The 21,000-nt window shown below is 35.3% G+C and overlaps 1 protein-coding gene and 1 pseudogene across 4 annotated transcripts in view; one reads left to right on the top strand and one right to left on the bottom strand.

Moving 5' to 3' along the window:
- The window catches only part of SEMA3D (semaphorin 3D), a 234,727-nt gene that overhangs the window by 145,190 nt on the left and 68,537 nt on the right, over window positions 1-21,000 (bottom strand). The gene's annotated exons all lie outside the window — the stretch shown is intronic.
- LOC122438240 lies at window positions 16,937-18,436 on the top strand (annotated as a pseudogene). The gene has a single exon (XR_006268493.1). The product of XR_006268493.1 is annotated as a heterogeneous nuclear ribonucleoprotein A3-like (transcript).

Raw genomic sequence — 21,000 nt, 5'->3', positions numbered from 1 at the left:
GAACACGCAGGTGCAAAGCCTAGGTCTGCCACTTGCCTCCTGATTATTGATAGGAAAGTTACTGAACCTCACTGTGTCTCACTTGTCACATCTGAAATAGTAGATTACATAAGTATTTAACTCTTTCGTTTAAGGATTAAGGTATGTACACCATGCCCAGTACATTGTAAGTGATCAATGTGTATTAGCCATTTTTCAATTACTATTTGATTTGTCTTAATTTTCTATTAAGGTTATTTTTAACTACAAAAGCAAATTATGTTTCTAAAGACATTTAGTAATGATCTTAACATATGCCTACAGTTTATAAGGCCTGTAAAATAAAGAGATCTCAGGAAACTATTGTATAACCTTCAAGAATTTGAAGACAAATGAAAAAAATAATCACAGGGTGCCACCAAAACAAACAAATGACCACACAAGTAAATAAACTCCATTTCTATGGCTTAAGCAGGTATGGTCTGAATTTTGTTATATAAGGATAAGATAAAATTGCGTCTGGAGTGCTTCCAAAGTTACTCATTTAAATTAAATGATGTACAAAACTACAATGAGGCACCACCTCACACCAGTAAGAATGGAAAAAAAAAAAAGTGAAATTGCTCAGTCGTGTCTTAACTCTTTGCAACCCCATGGACTGTAACCCACCAGGCTCTTCTCCGTATGGAATTCTCCAGGCAAATGGCCAACATTAAAAAGTGTACAAATAACAAATGCTGGAGAGGATGTGGCGAAAAGGGAACCCTCCTACACTGTTGGCAGGAATGTAAGTTGGTGAAGCCATTGTGGGAAACAATATGGAAGTTGCTCAGAAAACATATGATACAATGATCTCACCCCTGAGCATACAGGCAGACAAAACTATAATTCAAAAAGATATATGCACCCCATGCTCACTGCAGCACTATTCATAATAGCCAACACATGGAAACAGCCTAAATGTCCAACAGATGAATGGATAAAGAAGACTTTGTTTATGTATGCAAGTTTCAGCACAAAAAGAGCAAAATGCCATTTGCAGCAACATGGATGCAACTAGAGATTATCACACTAAGTGAAGTAAGTCAGAAAGAGAAATATAAATACCACATGATATCACTTAAATGTGGAATCTAAAATGTGACACAAATGAATCTATATATGAAACAAAAACAGAATCATGGACATAAAGAATAGACTGGTGGCTGCCAAGGCAGAGGGGTTGGGGAAGGAATGGAGTGGGAGGTTGGGGTGAGCAGATGTAAGCCATTATATGTAGAATAAATAAACAACAAGCTCCTACTGTATAGCACAGAGAACTATATTCAATATCCTATGATATACTATAACAGAATATTAAAAATATACATACATATATGAATAACCCAATCATTTTATTGTACAGCAATAATTTATAAACATTGTTTAAATCAACTATATGTCAATAAAAAATTAAATGATGTTGTTTTTAAAGAAAGATAATATAACTACCCAATCAAATAATGACATCATATAAATCCTTAAAATCAAAATGGAATAAACATTGGTGAATATGTATAATACTTGACCTTAAGATTTTCACTTGTACTAAAAGATTAGATTAAAGGGACTTCCCTGATGATCCAGTGGTTAAGACACCATGCTCCCAATGCAGGGGGCCCAGGTTTGATCCCTGGTCAGGGAACTAGATCCCACACACGTCAAAGACCCAGTGCAGCCAAATTAATGTGGGAGCTTCCCCAATGACTCAGCAGGTAAAAAATCTGCCTTCCTGAACATGGGTTCAATCCCTGGGTTGGGAAGATCCCCTGGAGAAGAGAATGGCAACCCACTCCACTATTCTTGCCTGGGAAATCCTGTGGACAGAGCAGCCCGGCAGGCTGCTGTCCACAGGGTTCTGAGGAGTTGGACATGACTACTAAGCAAACACAAGAGATTAAAAGGATTAGGCTTCTCTTGGTCTCTTTTCCAGAAACAGTACTAGTTTCAAAGGAAAAAACAGAATTTAAATAACCTTGTGGGATACTTGTAATTGAACAATATACTATACTCAATGGTATATTCAAAATATAGCAATGACATATGCTATAATTAAATATATCCTTTGCATTGGAGCTTAATACCTTACATATATGTTTTAATTTTTATACATCTATCCATCTTGCCTATTTAATTCAGTGTACTGTTTTCTATTTTACCCCTCATCTTTGTTTTTAAAATGGGTAGAATGATCTTGCACAAATGGTTAGCAATGTCCTTTGCTTCTCACCTTCTTTAAAAAAATTACTCTAATTATGATGCCACTTAAGTTTACATATTTTATAAGATGGTGACACTCTTTGACATATATAAAGTATTAAGTAGTTAATTAAAAGAATTTTCCTTCACAAAATAGTAGTCATTTAAAAAGGTGTATTTTGGGAATTCTCTGGCAGTCCAGTGGTTAGGATTCTGTTTTCTCTACCAAGGGCCTAAGTTTGATTCCTGGTTGAGGAACTAAGATCCCACAAGCCACATGGTGTGGTGAAAGTGTAAAATAAACATAAATTTAAAAAATAAGTTATATTTTATCCAGGATCAATTTTACAAGCCTTTTTTCACTTACCTAAATTGTTCTTTTATTATAAAGCATATTTTCAAATTCATAACAGCTTACAAATCATGGCTGATCTAACTTCATTCCCACTAGCTATCTGTTTTACATGTGCTCATGTATACATTTCCATACTTCTCTCTCCGTTTATCCCACACTCTCCTCCCCTTCCCGTGTCCACAAGTCCGTTCTTCTATGTCTATGTCTCCAACACAATACTGATATTTTTTAAGTATACTGATTCATTATTTTGTAGAACGTTCCTCATTTGCAACACACTCATTTTCAAGCCTAAGTAACCAATCATAGTGATTCCCTGAGATCTCACAGAAATTAGTGGCAGAGCAACTTGTACACAAATAAAAGACAGCTAACTGTAAAATAAATAAATAAATAACCACCCTAAATCTTTTCTGCCTCAATTAGAATAAACAGGAGATTCCTGAGTTGAGCAGCCAGCTACAGATGGACATTTACTCATTTTATTTTTTATATATTTCTCTCTTAGAGAAAATATCATATCACCTCTTACTTCTGAGGTTGACTCACAAGTGAAAAGAACACTGGAGTCTGAATTTTATAATACAGAATTCACAGGACTTCCCTGGTGGTCCAGTGGTTAAGAATCTTCCTTGCAATGCAGGGGACATGGGTTCGATCCCTGGTCAGGGAACTAAGATCCCACATGCTCTGGGGGCAACTAAGCCCCTGCCACAACTACTAAGCCTGACAGCCACAACTAGAGAACGCTTGTGCCACAACTACTGAAGCCCGAAAGCTCTGGCGGCTGCATGCCACAGCTAGAGAGACTGTGCTCCACAACAAAAGATGCCACATGACACAACAGAGGTCTCATACGCCACAACTAAGACCCAAGGAACCCAAATAAATAAATACTCTAAAATAAAATACAGAACTTGCCTCAGACATAATCTCTCAGCATCCTCAATAATTACCCTCATTTATTTTTATCAAGTGTTACAGCAACTATAACTTTCTTGACTCTCCCAAGGGTAACATAGCCTGGTGATGGTTTGGGTTGCAATCCATTTTGCTACTTATCAGCTTTATGTCCTGAAAGAATTAACTTAATTTCTCTGATCTCAGTTTCCTCATCTATAAAATAGGATTGTCGGTTCTTGTTAACTATGGTTGAGATCACTCATGGAAAGCACTTATGACCTTGCGAAGCACACAGTTAGCTCTCAGAGATGGCTGGTTCGCAGTCCCTCCACTTCTGCATTAACTATCATAGCAACTATTTTTCCAAAGATATTAAGTGGGGATGAAACTTAAAAGGAAACCTGGAAACTCCCATGTTCCCCTATCATGCTTGTAAATGTGTTTTGTGTAATTTGGCATTAAAGTTCCCAACTTTCATCCCACAATGTAAGCTTTTTTCCAGGCACAATTAGATAAGATCCCATAATACAGAAATAATAATACATTATTTTCTCTGAACTTCCAGTTTGTTGACCACTAGCAATGTGCACTGCCAAAATTAAGTCCTAACCAAAAGAACACACTTGCGTTATTGGATGTGGAACTTGTTAGAAAATAATAATAAAGGCCAAGTGAAAAACAAATGCTTTTTATTTTAGAAGACTCAATTTGGGGTTACTAAATATGTTTGACAAAAGTCTTGGAACTTACAAACAGTTTTGAGGATAAATCAACCTAAAGATACTTCTGAAAGCTTTTACATGTTGCGAACTTTAGTTTTAATTATAACTGCTGTGGTTTTTCAAAGTATTCTTATCAGTAATCTGTTATAGTATGGTAAAATGGTAAAATCACAGTTTAAAAAATGTTTCCAAATGATATTTAGGCCATTCCCTACATCTCAAAAGATTTGCATTTGTACCTTTCAGAACAAGTGTAATTTTCAACAGCAGACACGTTTCTTTCAAGCTACATGAAGGCAGACATGAATCACATACATAGCTATATCTCCAAAGCCTAGCACAGTGTCTGGCATGGAGTATGTAGGAGATGAGCATAAATGTGTTAAATAAATGAAAGAAGCAGCCAACCTCTTTCTTTATCCTTTAGCAGCCCACTTATATGATGCATGGTGATGAAGCAGCCAGAATGTCCATATGTCATCTCTGTGTGTGATATCATGAAAAATTGAAAAGTCTATGCAAACTTAAGAGTACCAGAAACATATGGAAGCTTTCAGATGGAACAAGAACCTCAAGTCTGCTACAAAGATTCATACCTAGAAAACAGAAGAAATAACTGAGTAGGTCAGGAATATTCTTGGTATTTCTGGGTATCTTTTTTTCAAAGAATTTTCAGAATCACGTTTTTCTCACTTCACCTGAGAATGTTGCAGAAAACTCCTATATGTAGATGGAACATGAAATAGTAAAAAGTTTGAAATCTAGAGTCAGGTGGGCCTGTGTGTGAGTTCTAACTTAACCACTCTCTGGACAAGAATTTCTTCAAAATTTAGGAAAAACTGGCAACTTCTGTTATATTCTTTGATTTGAAATACTAAACATTAAATTCCCTTTCTACATAGTACGTGTATAATAAACCTTAGCCATTATGATGAATATTCCTCAGTACAGACTAAGATAGTTCTATTCCCCCAAAGGGGTATGGTCTGCCAATGAATGCTGTTGCTACCTATGACTGGGAAGTGAGTGAATGCCCATTAGCTATTTGGAAAATATTATTGTTTCACTCCCCCCATATCCCAGTTGGTCTCAGTGGAAAAACTTTTGTAATGAGATAATAATATTTTAATGTGATTCTTTTACTATCACCTTTATACTGACCCCTTGTATCCTTATGTTAATGGTTGTTTTATCTAGAAGGCAAAGCACAAAATTGAGCTTGGCAGAAATTAAGCACATATTTAAGTACTCATTCTGTTTTTACAACCACCATAGTCCTAAAACATTCACAGCACAAACATTTTCCTGAGTAAAGCCATATCCAGATGAAAAAGGAATAGGAATGGTAAAATAGGCAAACCACTCGGAAAAAAAAGTGGAAATGTAGAGATTATTGCTGTCTTGGGCAGGAAAGAATGTGAAGTTCAAATGCAATAGTGCATGCATGCATCTTTTGGAATGTCAAAGAACAACAAATAATTCTTGATCATAAAATGATGAGAAAAAAGATACCTTCCTATCCTTGGCACATCAAAAAATCAGTTTTTCAGGCACTCTTTGATGAAACTCTTGTATTGCATTACTCTAATAAGGAGTTCTCTTTTTTGAAAGTTACTGTATAACTTACTATTTTAAGTTTAAGTAAATAAAGTACTATTTTACTTATTCACTCAAAAAGGGTTGACAGCCAGGGACTCTGATAAGCATCAGTGTAAAGTAGGCATGCAACTTTCATTTTTCAAATATTGCATCTGAACCATTTAAAACAGACACATATATCATCCATCTACTTAGAGCATACTTGTAAATTCATATATTTTAAGAAAAATGATTATCTATAAATGGTATTTTATGATAAAGTTTAAAGCAGTTAAAGTACACAACTGTCTAGAAGCAAGTTTTTAACTTCAAATGCTATAAAAAGGGCTAAAATCATCACCATTGAAAGGCAAATTATGCCTTCACGCATGCGTACTGTCACTCAGTCATGTAGTTGTGTCTGACTCTTTGTGACCCCATGGACTATAGCCTGCCAGGTTCCTCAGTCCATGGGATTTCCCAACCAAGAATACTGGAGTGGGTTGCCATTTCCTTTTCCAGGGGATCTTCCCAACTTAGTGATCAAACCCATGCCTCCTGCATCTCCTGCACTGATACCTGGGAAGCTCTATTATTGCTAAAACGAATGTGCATTAACTGGGAGATTTTCAACTGGGAGAAACATTCTCGATAATTTGTTATTTAGAGATTTTGCTATATAACTTTTACTATTAAAATCTGACGTTTTAGTATGTCAGTTTCTCCAGCTATTATTTTATAAAGGACACAGAGAACATGAACAAGGATGAATCACGCTGTAGCAGAAAGAGCAACAAAGCCCTAAGGCCTCACAGAAGTCCTGGCTGCACCTCCAACCGAACATCTTATCTTCAGGAATTTAATTAACCACTCAGAGTGCTAGAGTTCTCTTATGTAAATATAGTATACCAATATGTTTTCAACCTAACAGGGATACTACATAGTTCTAGTAAAGTGCACATAAATATTATGAAAATAATTAACAAGCAACATACACAAACCTATTTCTTAAAAGATGTTAATTTTTTCAACTTACTTCAATCTTGTTTGCTCCAGGATTAGGGTTATTGGATCATATCTAGGATAGAGTCAGTTACCAGAAAACCTGCTTTGAGATCTATTCTATTTCTCTTTAACAAATAGAGAAGAAACATATGTACAGGAAGAAAAGGGAAAGGTATGTCTGTTCTTTACTTAGCAAACAAGCCTGTCATCAGTGCCAGTTGTGTCACCTAGTGATATACAAGTTATTTTATGTCTAGGATTTATTTTTTCTACTCCATTTTCAAAAGGGACCCCTGAGTAGCTGTTGCTATATGCCTGGGTTACTACAATTGGTATTCTGAACTCCAGCTGTAGACTCCAATCTTGGGAGTGACTGATATTTCCAGATGTGTTTGTTTTTATAAAGTGTTTTCTTTTATAATGCCATCTCAAATTTAAAATATAAACTCCCTCTCCCAGTTCCTTCCTCACATAAATTACTCTCTCTCTCTTCCTCAGTGTGTACTCCCTGTTCCAGTCAAGATGGTCAAGAAACACATGCCATCCAAATCATGTTCATTTCCTCCGCCCTGTGCTTGATATCCTGCTCTCCCAGATCCAGTCTCATCCAAAAAGCATTTATGGATAAATTCCAAGGCAAAACATTCACTCTCTATCATGATCACTATAGCACATTTTTTTCTAACACACTAAGTTACAGTCAAGTTATCTTGTATATGGCCTAAGCTGTACACACCTCCTATCACACCAAAACTGTTAAAAAGTGCTTAAACACAAAAAATGTGCATTCTTTTAAATCTACCTTAAATATCCCATAGAAGTTGACTAAGCTCAAAGTAGAAGCCTAATAAATATTTATTAGATTGATTAGAAATGAACAAATTAAAGGGAAAACATAAAAAGTGCTCTTCTGATTTATAAAACACTAAATGAATTTGGAAGATATAAGGGTCTATAAATTTTCTAAGACATAAATGATAGTCTTTAATAACCTAAAAACATAGGTAAATTTGTGACAGAGAACCTAAGTATTATGAGGAACTAGAGAAATAGATAGGTTATGTTTTACAAATAAGAGAAAATATTGACGTGTAGATGAAGAAAGAAAGGAAAGATATACCCATTTGAATGCAGAGTTCCAAAGACTAGCAAGGAGAGATAAGAAAGGCTTCCTCAGTGATCAATACAAAGAGATAGAGGAAAACAATAGAATGGGAAAGACTAGTGATCTCTTCAAGAAAATTAGAGATACCAAGAGAACACTTCATGCAAAAATGGGCACAATAAAGGACAGAAATGGTATGGACCTAACAGAAGCAGAAGATATTAAGTAAAGGTGGCAAGAATACACAGAAGAACTATAAAAAAGATCTTCATGACCTAGATAACCACGATGGTGTGATCACTCAGCTAGAGCCCGACATCCTGGAATGTGAAGTCAAGTGGGCCTTAGGAAGCATCACTATGAACAAAGCTAGTAGAAGTGATGGAATTCCACTTGAGCTAGTTCAAATCCTAAAAGATGATGCTGTTACAGTGCTGCACTCAATATGCCAGCAAATTTGGAAAACTCAGCAGTGGCCACAGGACTGGAAAAGGTCAGTTTTCATTCCAATCCCAAAGAAAGGCAATCCCAAAGAATGTTCAAATTACCACACAAGTGCACTTGTCTCACAAGCTAGCAAAGTAATGCTCAAAATTCTCCAAGCCAGGTTCTTCAATAGTACGTGAACCTTGAACTTCCAGATGTTCAAGCTGGATTTAGAAAAGGCAGAGGAACCAGAGATCAAATTGCCAGCACCCGCTGGATCATCAAAAAAGCAAGAGAGTTCCAGAAAAACATCTACTTCTGCTTTATTGACTATGCCAAAGCCTTTGACTGTGTGGATCACAACAAACTGTGGATAATTCTGAAAAAGATGGGAATACCAGACTACCTGACCTGCCTCCTGAGAAACCTGTATGCAGGTCAGGAAGCAACAGTTAGAACTGGACATGGAACAACAGACTGGTTCCAAGTAGGAAAAGGAGTACGTAAAGGCTGTATATTGTCCCCTGCTTATTTAATGTATATGCAGAGTACATCACGAGAAATGCTGGGCTGGATGAAACACAAGCTGGAATCAAGATTGCCAGGAGAAATATCCATAACCTCAGATATGCACCCTTATGGCAGAAAGTGAAGTAGAACTAAAGAGCCTTTTAATCAAAGTGAAAGAGGAGAGTGAAAAAATTGGCTTAAAACTCAACATTCAGAAAACTAAGATCATGGCATTTGGTCCCATCACTTCATGGCAAATAGATGGGGAGACAGCAGAAAGTGACAGACTTTATTCTTGGGGGGCTCCAAAATCACTGCAGATGGTGACTGTAGCCATGAAATTAGAAGATGCTTGCTCCTTGGAAGGAAAGTTATGACCAATGTAGATAGCATATTAAAAAGCAGATACATTACTTTGCTAACAAAGGTCCATCTAGTCAAAGCCATGATTTTTCCAGTAGTCATGTATGAATGTGAGAGTTGGACTATAAAGAAAGCTGAGTGCTGCAGAATTGATACTTTTGAAGTGTGGTGTTGGAGAAGACTTTTGAGAGTCCCTTGGACTGCAAGGATATCCAACCAGTCCATCCTAAAGGAAATCAGTCCTGAATTTTCATTGGAAGGACTGATGCTGAAGCTGAAACTCTAATCCTTTAGCCATCTAATGCGAAGAACTGACTCCATGGAAAATATTCTGATACTGGGAAAGACTGAAGGCAGAAGGAAAAGGGGACGACAGAGGATGAGATGGTTGGATGGCATCACCGCCGAATGGACAGGAGTTTGAGTAAACTCTGGGAATTGGTGATGGACAGGTAAGCCGCGTGCTGCAGTCCATGGGGTCGCAGAGAGTTGGACATGACTGAGCTACTGAACTGACTAACTGAGATGAAGAAACATAATGCTATTCCTTAAGCACTAGTTAATAAACTGTTAACAAAGGTGGATCAAAAAGTCTGATAATACAATCACCCTGGAATTGATTAGAAGTTTAAAAAGAAAAATGGGCAAACATAAAATATGATTTCATTTCATGGCTGACAGACAATGTATCTGTAAATACAACAAATGCAGTGTAACTCTAATCAGAGACAAGAAAAGTATATCGTGGAGTTAGTTTACGAGTTAACCTGAGATGACAATACTCATATTCTTAAAACCATAGGATATGCTACCACTCAACACTCTTGTACCAAAATATCATAGCAGTTATAATATTTTGTGTTCACTTATTTATACAGATGACATTAGGTTAGAAGATCTATGTAATACATAAAGACTATGGACTAAACATGTAAACTGGTGTTTAAAGCATTTAACATTAAAATATATGTTAATTTACACATATCAAATCTAATACAATTAAGATATATTAGAAGCTAATATCATACTATATGATTAACACTCACATTGTTTGAATGACTCCATTACTTTAAATCACATTTCGAGCAATCAACACAAAAGGCAAAACCAAGATATTCCATTGTCACCCACTCAGAATTTTTCACTCTTTTTAACAGCAACCATAGCTGACCAATATCTTCTTTTAATAATGGAAGGGTCTTCAACAGAAAACATCATGGTGTAAAAAAATATTTGACTATCAGTTTGAAGAAAGACATATCATCATGGATTCCCGATATTAATTTAAGGCCAGTTTCTGCCACCAGCAAGCTTTTTCTCCTCAGATAATTGATACGACTTTGCTATGGTCTGAATGTTTCCACCCCCATAAAATTCATACGTTGAAATCTTAACCTTCAAAGATGATGGTGTTTGTAAATGGAGCCTTTCATAGGTGGTTAAGTCATGAGGGTTCACCCTCATGAATCAGATTGTTGTTGTTTAGTCGTTCAGTTGTGTCTGACTCTTCTGAAACCCCATGGACTGTAGCCTACCAGGCTCCCCTGTCCATAGGATTTCCCAGGCAAGAATACTAGTGTGGGCTGCCATTTCCTTCTCCAGGGGATCTTCCCAATGAGATATCAAACCTATGTCTCGTACATTGGCAGGCAGGTTCTTCACCACTGAGCCACCAGGGAAGTCTATGAATGGGATTAGTGTCTTATAAAAAGAGGCTCTAGAAAGACCCCCTAGCTCTTCCCACCATGAAAGGCCACAAGAAAAAAGCACTGGCTATGAGCCAGGAAGAGGGCTTTCATCAGAAGGGAACCATGCTGACACCTTGGTCCTGTATTTCTAGCCTCCAAAATAGACAGCAATAAATTTCTGGTATTTGTAAGTTACCCAGTCGGCAGCATTTTGTTTCAGCAGTTCAAACAAACAAAGACAGACCTCTCTAGTCTATCTATACTTTTTTCTTCAAAACATGGAAGCTGGAACCATTGGAATTTTAAGGTATTTTCTAGGTCTAAAATTCCAGTATGGTAGATCTTGTCATGACGAATTGCTTCCAATTTCCCAAAATTAAAAAGCTATACAGACAGTTGCTAACAGACATACAGACATTGCTAATTTCATTAGCAATAAGAACACTAACCTTTATTTTTAGATTGTATCCTAATATCCATACATATAGTAAGTATAATATTGACTATCATTTTGTGAAAACGTTTCAGTGATTTAAAAAATCAGCTTTACTCAAGAAAATACAAGCGTATCACAGATATAATCATTCAAGAATTCCAAGACAGGAACAAAGACCCATGAAAAGTTTCAATATAGATGCATAAAATACAAAAAGGCTATGATTCAAATTAACTGTTTTTCTACAAAGTTTTGAAATTTTGCTTCACCAAATGCTTTAAATTTAAAGCTACAATAACATGACACTAATATAACAAGATAGCTATACTACTTGGATTTTGAAAATATTTTTGTCTTTCTCACAAAAAAACCTATAGATTGCAAAGTCAAAAAAGAGTAATTCATTTTAATAATTATTATCATCAGGATAGCTTCTAATCATATTTGAAATGGTTGGACATTTATAGAAAAGAAAATGAAGAGGCATCTTAAAATAGCTAGGCTGCTTTTGTTGAAACATACTATAAATATAAACAAGAGTGTTAGAGAAATTTATAATAAATTTACTTATGGCAAGGGAACAATATGGCAATATTTTTGATATTAAATGTCACTACATAAACTTGTAAGTAAAATGAACAACGGAATTTAGTAATAAAGCAGTTGTTAGAGATCTAAAACAGTTATTAAAAACACTAGAAAAGTCATATGTTCACACATGGTATATTTTTCTGTTAGAGCACATTAAACAATTGTGAAATGAATGAGAGGAACAAAATTATTAAGAAAAAAATGGTGCCAATCAAACTATAATATGGCATTGTTTGTATGATCCATCTCGATTTTAGAGATGGTAAAACAGGAAAAAATATTCATCTTAGAACTCACGAAATGCTACAGAATTATCTCATTTTTTTGTGGCTAGACTAAGGAATACATTCTATTTCTTTATAAGAAATGAGAAAAATGATAAACATTGTAACTTAAAATGCTTTTGCAGAATAAGCAATTATTCCCACTATGGAACAATAACAAAGAACTTAATCATTGCTTTTTTCTTCTCTGGGTGAAGGTTAAAATCATAGAGTTAAATTATCAGCACAGCAGAAAAAGTAAGAATTATCAAAATGGATAAAATTAATTTTTTATCTGCTGAAATTATTGAGCAGTTAAAATACTACTGGCAGGCTACTATTAATGTATCCTATAATTTTAATGCACATATATGAAAAATATTTACTGATATACTAGTAAAGTTAAATGTCTGATGTGAATTATAACATATAATGGATATAAAATATTTGTTAACATAAGGAGATAAATATTCTATTTTATCTGATTTAAAATAATAATTGAACTACCGTGGATGACTATTAATTGACTTTTTCATCCAGGAGAATATTTATTGAGCACATTCTAAGTGTCGAAGTGTCAAGCACCTTTCCAGGCACTGCAGATACCAACTGAATATAGAAAAATATCACCCTTGGTGATCAGATCAATGGTATCTAAAATACAAGCACCAGTATTTTAGAAAACCGAACAGGAAATAAACACAAAGGAAATATACAATAAGTCACATTGTGGGAACTGCTATAGAGAAAAACAGAATAGAGAAAGACCTGGGATGGGGAAGTTACCATATAAATGGGACAGCTTAAGTGACATTAAGTGGGCTTAACTGTGAACATTTAAAACATTTCCATTCTTCAAAAAAGTTACTGCAGTCAAAGCAATGACAATTCTCATTTGGAGATTTGTACTTACTGGGCATAGAGGGTTAGGAAAAAACTCATGTTTCCTCTACCTTAACTAGGAGAATGATTTTCTTTTTAGTGTAAAGAAATAGCCTCTGACCTTTCTTCTTCTTCTTTTTTTTTTTTTAAACATGGCATTTTCCCTCTCTCAATATACCAGGTGGGATGATAAAAATGTCCAAATGCATTTTCATGATATGGTTATAAACCATAATATCTCAGTTGACATGAAAATTGAAAAGAGAAATTCAAAACAAGTTTTTGAAGAATGCAATTATTTCTTCTTGAAATCCAAATCAGATTAAAAATAAAATCAACTTAAGTCATATTCAGTCAATCTTGAATAAGACATGACTTCTTGAACTTCATAATTCTTACTATAGTTACGTGTTCCCTAAACATGAGAATTAATTAAATTGAATGATAGTATATGACACTATATGTTATATAATGGGCTAAAATAAAAACACCACATCAACAGAATTGAACTAATGTGTTTGAGGTTACTGTCCTTAAATTTTTAGAGAGAGATATCTGATCCTCCAAGTCAGTTTAATATTAAACTTTCATTTGTAACTTCAATATGATTTTCTACAATGTGTATTAATTTTTGCATTTTCCTCCCTTCCTCAAATAGGGAAAACTTTTTAATGTGACAGAGTAAAAGTGCACAATAGTGTAAGTCACATAAATTAAGTTCTGATTTAAGCTCTGCCAGTAAATGTCAGTGTGACTGTTGACAAATTATTTTATCTTTGTGAAATTCAGTTTCTTCATCTTTAAATGAAGGGATTAGTGAAGATGGTCTTTAAAGTGTCTTTCTGTTCTAATACGTACAAAGACACATTAAAAGAAAATAGTTGAGACATTCTTCATCATGGTGTTACTTCAAACATCAGCACACAGTTTGGTGCTATAAGTTACAATAGAGTCCTTCTAACTTATTTCCTAATTCTGTCATTTGTCATTTACTCTACACAATCTATAGTCTACAACTTGCAAGACATGAGCACATTACTAACAGTTTCTGATTACCACAGAGTCCTTATTAAGAGCCAAGCCTTCTTGATCTAAGTTTCAAGAAGTTGTCCTGAGGGAATGGCCTCATGTTGAATGAATGAATGCATAACATGATCAGGGATGGGAGTGAAAGGAGTTTGAAAAAGTTTTATTAGAGCAATAGCCTGTTTTATAATTTGTTTTGTTACTCTAAAACTTCAAAATGCATTTATAATTCTCAGAAGAACATACCTGTTTTAGTCTTCTTACTGTAGAGAAAGAGACTTGATGATTATTTCTTAGCAAAGTTCTAGTGTTGCTCTTTGTAAAACCAGTTTATTATCAAGAAAAACAAATTTAATATCATTAAAACAACCTGTGGTATTCTACACCGCAAAACAAAAACATAACCCAATGAAATGACTGATGTCTAGGGGTTTTTTTACATTTTCACAATACACAATATTTTAGTATAAGTATCAAGGCAAATTTTACTGCTGGTTAATTGTTTTATTAATAATAGATTGTAATTATTACTTAAGTTGCACATTTGCACTCTATACAGTTAAACTACAGACAAGCAAAAAGATGAAAATAAAAACATCTCTATTTCTATTCACACTCCACTCAGAGATTACCACTGTTAAAATCTTGTTTATCTTTCCATTTATCCTATATTTTTTATCACAAGGAGATCATATCAAATATTCTATTTTGTATAAGCTAATTACCTCCATTTTCCTGTCAATAAAATTTCATTTTATTTAATATCCAGTCCTTTTTAAAATTTTCAGGATTGTCCCCAAATTGTTCTTTACAATTACTTTGTCCAACTTAGGATCCAATTCCATGTGACACATTCTACCTAGTTGTTGTGTTGCTCTCATTTTAAACTAGCATGCAGATCATCCCTCCCTTTTTCTATGACATTAATTGTTGACAATTAATAGAGAGAAAGATTCAAGTTATACTTTTAAAAATGCTTTAACCTATTCATAAATTTCAATGTTATCAAGTTATTTAAAACCCATGTGTTAACTAACTGCACAGGATGCCTATTTCCCAAAGCCTTTGTTGGAATTCAGAGAAAATTAATCATTGTGCTATCAGGGATTTTGTGCTAATCTTAAAAAGATTGTGTGTTCTCCTGACCCTTCTCCACTGGGACAAGAGCATGATGCATGTCTCCCTGGCAGAGGAGCACTGCCCTTCATGAATGAGCATGAAGGTATGCTAAGAACAGTCTTAGCCATCACTCAAATTAATGTCCTTTCTTTGTGATCTTCTACAAAGCAATTTCCCCTCTTATATTCTTTCACCCATCAGAATGAAATCTAACTAAGAGCATTTTCCTCTTGGACTGAGTAGTACCAGTTTACCTAAATGAATGTTTATTTAGTATCTAATAATGTTTTCTATTGAGAGAAGTGAGGTTTTGTTTTCTCAAGATTTGTGCCAAGTCTCATAAATCTGGGAAAAGGCATTCAGTGTAACTCCTACTAATAACCAAAGTGGCCACACACAGAATAAACAAGGGCCTGGTTTATAAAGTCACCACTAAGAGACCCTATTTGGGGTCTCTCATATTAATTTATGATGTGTGCAATGCACTTTGCACTCAAAAACAGAGAATAGGAAAAGAGTTAAAAAATGCATTTAAACGGAGCTTTAATACATTGATGTACTATTTAAATATAACAGCCACCCCACCCCCAAAACAAGGAAAAAAAAAAACACCAATATGTTTCTGTGAATTATATGGAAGTTGGCAATGAATTTTAGTTGGTTTGGGTATATAAGAATTTCTAAACTATGATATGTCAACATCACTAAAAAACACAATTTTCTGGATGTTTGTCTCTCAATTTTTAAATTATTCAATGTTTTAACTTAAAGCTTAAAAAGTCATTTCTTTACAAACATATTTTTGAGCCAAAAATACCTAGCAGAATGTTGAGACAGTGCTTAGTTTCATCTACAATTTCAGTATCAGTTAGTTACTTCCATATGAATTTTATTACTTTAAAAGGCAAAATTTATTTCAAGACATGAAATTACAACCTTATTTAAAATTCCACAATAAAAACTTTCTGAAGATGTCATAATTTATTTATAAAATACACAGACTATATCAGGGAAATAAGAAATCTATCTCATGGTGGTCCTATTTTTATTTAATTGTTCTCCATGGTAATACAGCATTTTCCCAATTTGCATTCGTCATGGATCTCAGAGAACAGGATGTAGACAACTTTTAGAAAGAAGAATAAAGCCTTTTGATATTTGTTTGGTTTCACAGATCCCAGAGAGTCATCATAAGAAAGGAAAGAAGGGCTGCTATTTCTTAATATCTGAAAAAACCCTGTCAATATTTTCTTTAATTTTATGGCTCTGTTCATTTTCTCACTAAAAAGTTTCCCAGACAAGCAATATGATGTGAATGTAATAACCTTTTCTCTTTTTGGTTGAGTGATAGTTTCTTAAAATAAATATAACCCATCTTACACATTTTTTTCCTCAATATTTCTCTCTTGAGCCATGAAGTGAAAAGACTTTCTCTTTCAACAGCAAATCCTAAGACATTGCCACCTTAATTAGCAAAAGTAACATTAAGAGGAAAAGAAGTCTACCTCCCGTAATTTACTAAAGCTTTTTTTCTTTTACCCCTCTTTTCAATAGCTCTGTCTCTCATACCTTTACCCATGAAGCAAAAATTACTTCCAAGAAGAGCATCTTAAAAATCACTCATTCATAAGAATGATAATGGGTACCTACTACACACCAATCACAATGCTACATGCAATTAGGTATGAAAATGAAATGACATGGCACACTCATATAGTCAGCTATAGAAGTAAGGTGACCTCTCGGTCCCATATTGAACTCGAGTTGGAAGAGGCGAGTCCGGTCTCAAAATGGAGGGTCACGATCCCAAGGAACCAGAGCAGTTGAGAAAGCTGTTTATCGGTGGTCTGAGCTTTGAAACTACAGATGATAGCTTAAGAGAACATTTTGAGAAATGGGGCACACTCACAGATTGTGTGGTGATGAGAGACCCCCAAACAAAACGTTCCAGGGGCTTTGGTTTTGTGACTTACTCTTGTGTTGAAGAAGTGGATGCAGCAATGTGTGCTCGACCACACAAGGTTGATGGGCGTGTAGTGGAACCAAAGAGAGCTGTTTCTAGAGAGGATTCTGTAAAGCCTGGTGCCCATCTAACAGTGAAGAAAATTTTTGTTGGTGGTATTAAAGAAGATACAGAAGAATATAATTTGAGAGACTACTTTGAAAAGTATGGCAAGATTGAAACCATAGAAGTTATGGAAGACAGGCAGAGTGGAAAAAAGAGAGGATTTGCTTTTGTAACTTTTGATGATCATGATACAGTTGATAAAATTGTTGTTCAGAAATACCACACTATTAATGGGCATAATTGTGAAGTGAAAAAGGCCCTTTCTAAACAAGAGATGCAATCTGCTGGATCACAAAGAGGCCGTGGAGGTGGATCTGGCAACTTTATGGGTCGTGGCGGAAACTTTGGAGGTGGTGGAGGTAACTTTGGCCGTGGTGGAAACTTTGGTGGAAGAGGAGGCTATGGTGGTGGAGGTGGTGGCAGCCGAGGGAGTTATGGAGGAGGTGATGGTGGATACAATGGATTTGGAGGTGATGGTGGCAACTATGGCGGTGGTCCTGGTTATAGTAGTAGAGGAGGTTACGGTGGTGGTGGACCAGGATATGGAAACCAAGGTGGTGGATATGGTGGCGGTGGTGGAGGATATGATGGTTACAATGAAGGAGGAAATTTTGGAGGTAACTATGGTGGTGGTGGAAACTATAATGATTTTGGAAATTATAGTGGACAACAGCAATCAAATTATGGACCCATGAAGGGGTAGTTTTGGTGGAAGAAGCTCGGGCAGTCCCTATGGTGGTGGTTATGGATCTGGTGGTGGAAGTGGTGGATATGGTAGCAGAAGGTTCTAAAAACTCAGAAGAAAAGGGCTACAGTTCTTAGCAGGAGAGAGAGCGAGGAGTTGTCAGGAAAGCTGCAGGTTACTTTGAGACAGTCGTCCCAAATGCGTTAGAGGAACTGTAAAAATCTGCCACAGAAGGAATGATGATCCATAGTCAGAAAAGTTACTGCAGCTTAAACAGGAAACCCTTCTTGTTCAGGACTGTCATAGCCACAGTTTGCAAAAAGTGCAGCTATTGATTAATGCAATGTAGTGTCAATTAGATGTACATTCCTGAGGTCTTTTATCTGTTGTAGCTTTGTCTTTTTCTTTTTCTTTTCATTACATCAGGTATATTGCCCTGTAAATTGTGGTAGTGGTACCAGGAATAAAAAATTAAGGAATTTTTAACTTTTCAATGATATGAAGGAGAATTCAAAAGCTTTACAGACAAGCAAAGGCTGAGAGAATTCAGCACCACCAAACCAGCTCTGCAACAAATGCTAAAGGATCTTCTCTAGATAGGAAATGCAGAAAGGTTGTATAAACGTGAACCCAAAACAACAAAGTAAATGGCAACGGGACCACACCTATCAATAATTACCTTAAATGTAAATGGGTTGAATGCCCCAACCAAAAGACAAAGATTGGCTGAATGGATACAAAAACAAGACCCCTATATATGCTGTCTACAAGAGACCCACCTCAAAGCAAGAGACACATACAGACTAAAAGTGAAGGGCTGGAAAAAAATATTTCATGCAAACGGAGACCAAAAGAAAGCAGGAGTCGCTATACTCATATCAGATAAAATAGACTTTCAAATAAAGGATGTGAAAAGAGACAAAGAAGGACACTACATAATGATCAAAGGATTAATGCAAGAAGAAGATATAACAATTATAAATATATATGCACCCAACATAGGAGCACCACAATATGTGCGGCAAACGCTAACAAGTATGAAAGAGGAAATTAATACTAACACAATAATAGTGGGAGACTTTAATACCCCACTCACAACTATGGATAGATCAACTAAACAGAAAATTAACAAGGAAACACAAACCTTGAATGACACAATGGACCAGCTAGACCTGATTGATATCTATAGGACATTTCACCCCAAAACAATCAACTTCACCTTTTTCTCAAGTGCACACGGAACCTTCTCCAGAATAGACCACATCCTGGGCCATAAATCTGGTCTTGGAAAATTAAAAAAAATTGAAATCATTCCAGTCATCTTTTCTGACCACAGTGCAGTAAGATTACATCTCAATTACAGGAAAAAAATTGTTAAAAATTCAAACACATGGAGGCTAAATAACACGCTTCTGAATAACCAACAAATCATAGAAGAAATCAAAAAAGAAATCAAAATATGCATAGAAATGAATGAAAATGAAAACACAACAACCCAAAACCTATGGGATACTGTAAAAGCAGTGCTAAGGGGAAGGTTCATAGCATTACAGGCTCACATCAAGAAACAAGAAAAAAGCCAAATAAATAACCTAACTCTACACCTAAAGCAATTAGAGAAGGAAGAAATGAAGAACCCCAGGGTTAGCAGAAGGAAAGAAATCCTAAAAATTAGGGCAGAAATAAATGCAAAAGAAACTAAAGAGACCATAGCAAAAATCAACAAAGCTAAAAGCTGGTTTTTTGAAAAAATAAACAAAATTGACAAACCATTAGCAAGACTCATTAAGAAGCAAAGAGAGAAGAACCAAATTAACAAAATTAGAAATGAAAATGGAGAGATCACAACAGACAACACTGAAATACAAAGGATCATAAGAGACTACTACCAGCAGCTCTATGCCAATAAAATGGACAACTTGGATGAAATGGACAAATTCTTAGAAAAGTATAACTTTCCAAAACTGAACCAGGAAGAAATAGAAGATCTTAACAGACCCATCACAAGCAAGGAAATCGAAACTGTCATCAAAAATCTTCCAGCAAACAAAAGCCCAGGACCAGATGGCTTCACAGCTGAATTCTACCAAAAATTTAGAGAAGAGCTAACACCTATCTTACTCAAACTCTTCCAGAAAATTGCAGATGAAGGTAAGCTTCCAAACTCATTCTATGAGGCCACCATCACCCTAATTCCAAAACCAGACAAAGATGCCACAAAAAAAGAAAACTACAGGCCAATATCACTGATGAACATAGATGCAAAAATCCTTAACAAAATTCTAGCAAACAGAATCCAACAACATATTAAAAAAATCATACACCATGACCAAGTGGGCTTTATCCCAGGAATGCAAGGATTCTTTAATATCCTCAAATCAATCAATGTAATACACCACATTAACAAATTGAAAGATAAAAACCATATGATTATCTCAATAGATGCAGAGAAAGCCTTTGACAAAATTCAACACCCATTCATGATTAAAACTCTCCAGAAAGCAGGAATAGAAGGAACATACCTCAACATAATAAAAGCTATATATGACAAACCCACAGCAAGCATCACCCTCAATGGTGAAAAATTGAAAGCATTTCCCCTGAAATCAGGAACAAGACAAGGGTGCCCACTCTCACCACTACTATTCAACATAGTGTTGGAAGTTTTGGCCACAGCAATCAGAGCAGAAAAAGAAGTAAAAGGAATCCACATAGGAAAAGAAGAAGTGAAACTCTCACTGTTTGCAGACGACATGATCCTCTACATAGAAAACCCTAAAGACTCTTCCAGAAAATTACTAGAGCTAATCAATGAATACAGTAGTTTCAGGATATAAAATCAACACACAAAAATCCCTTGCATTCCTATATACTAACAATGAAAAAACAGAAAGAGAAATTAAGGAAACAATACCATTCACCATTGCAACAAAAAGAATAAAATACTTAGGAATATATCTACCTAAAGAAACAAAAGACCTATACATAGAAAACTATAAAACACTGATGAAAGAAATCAAAGAGGACACAAACAGATGGAGAAACATACCATGCTCAT

Source organism: Cervus canadensis, chromosome 3 (assembly GCF_019320065.1).
Source record: "Cervus canadensis isolate Bull #8, Minnesota chromosome 3, ASM1932006v1, whole genome shotgun sequence".
NCBI lineage: Eukaryota > Metazoa > Chordata > Mammalia > Artiodactyla > Cervidae > Cervus > Cervus canadensis.
Note: the sequence above shows the minus strand (reverse complement) of the source record. Positions and strands in the feature narration are given on the sequence as shown.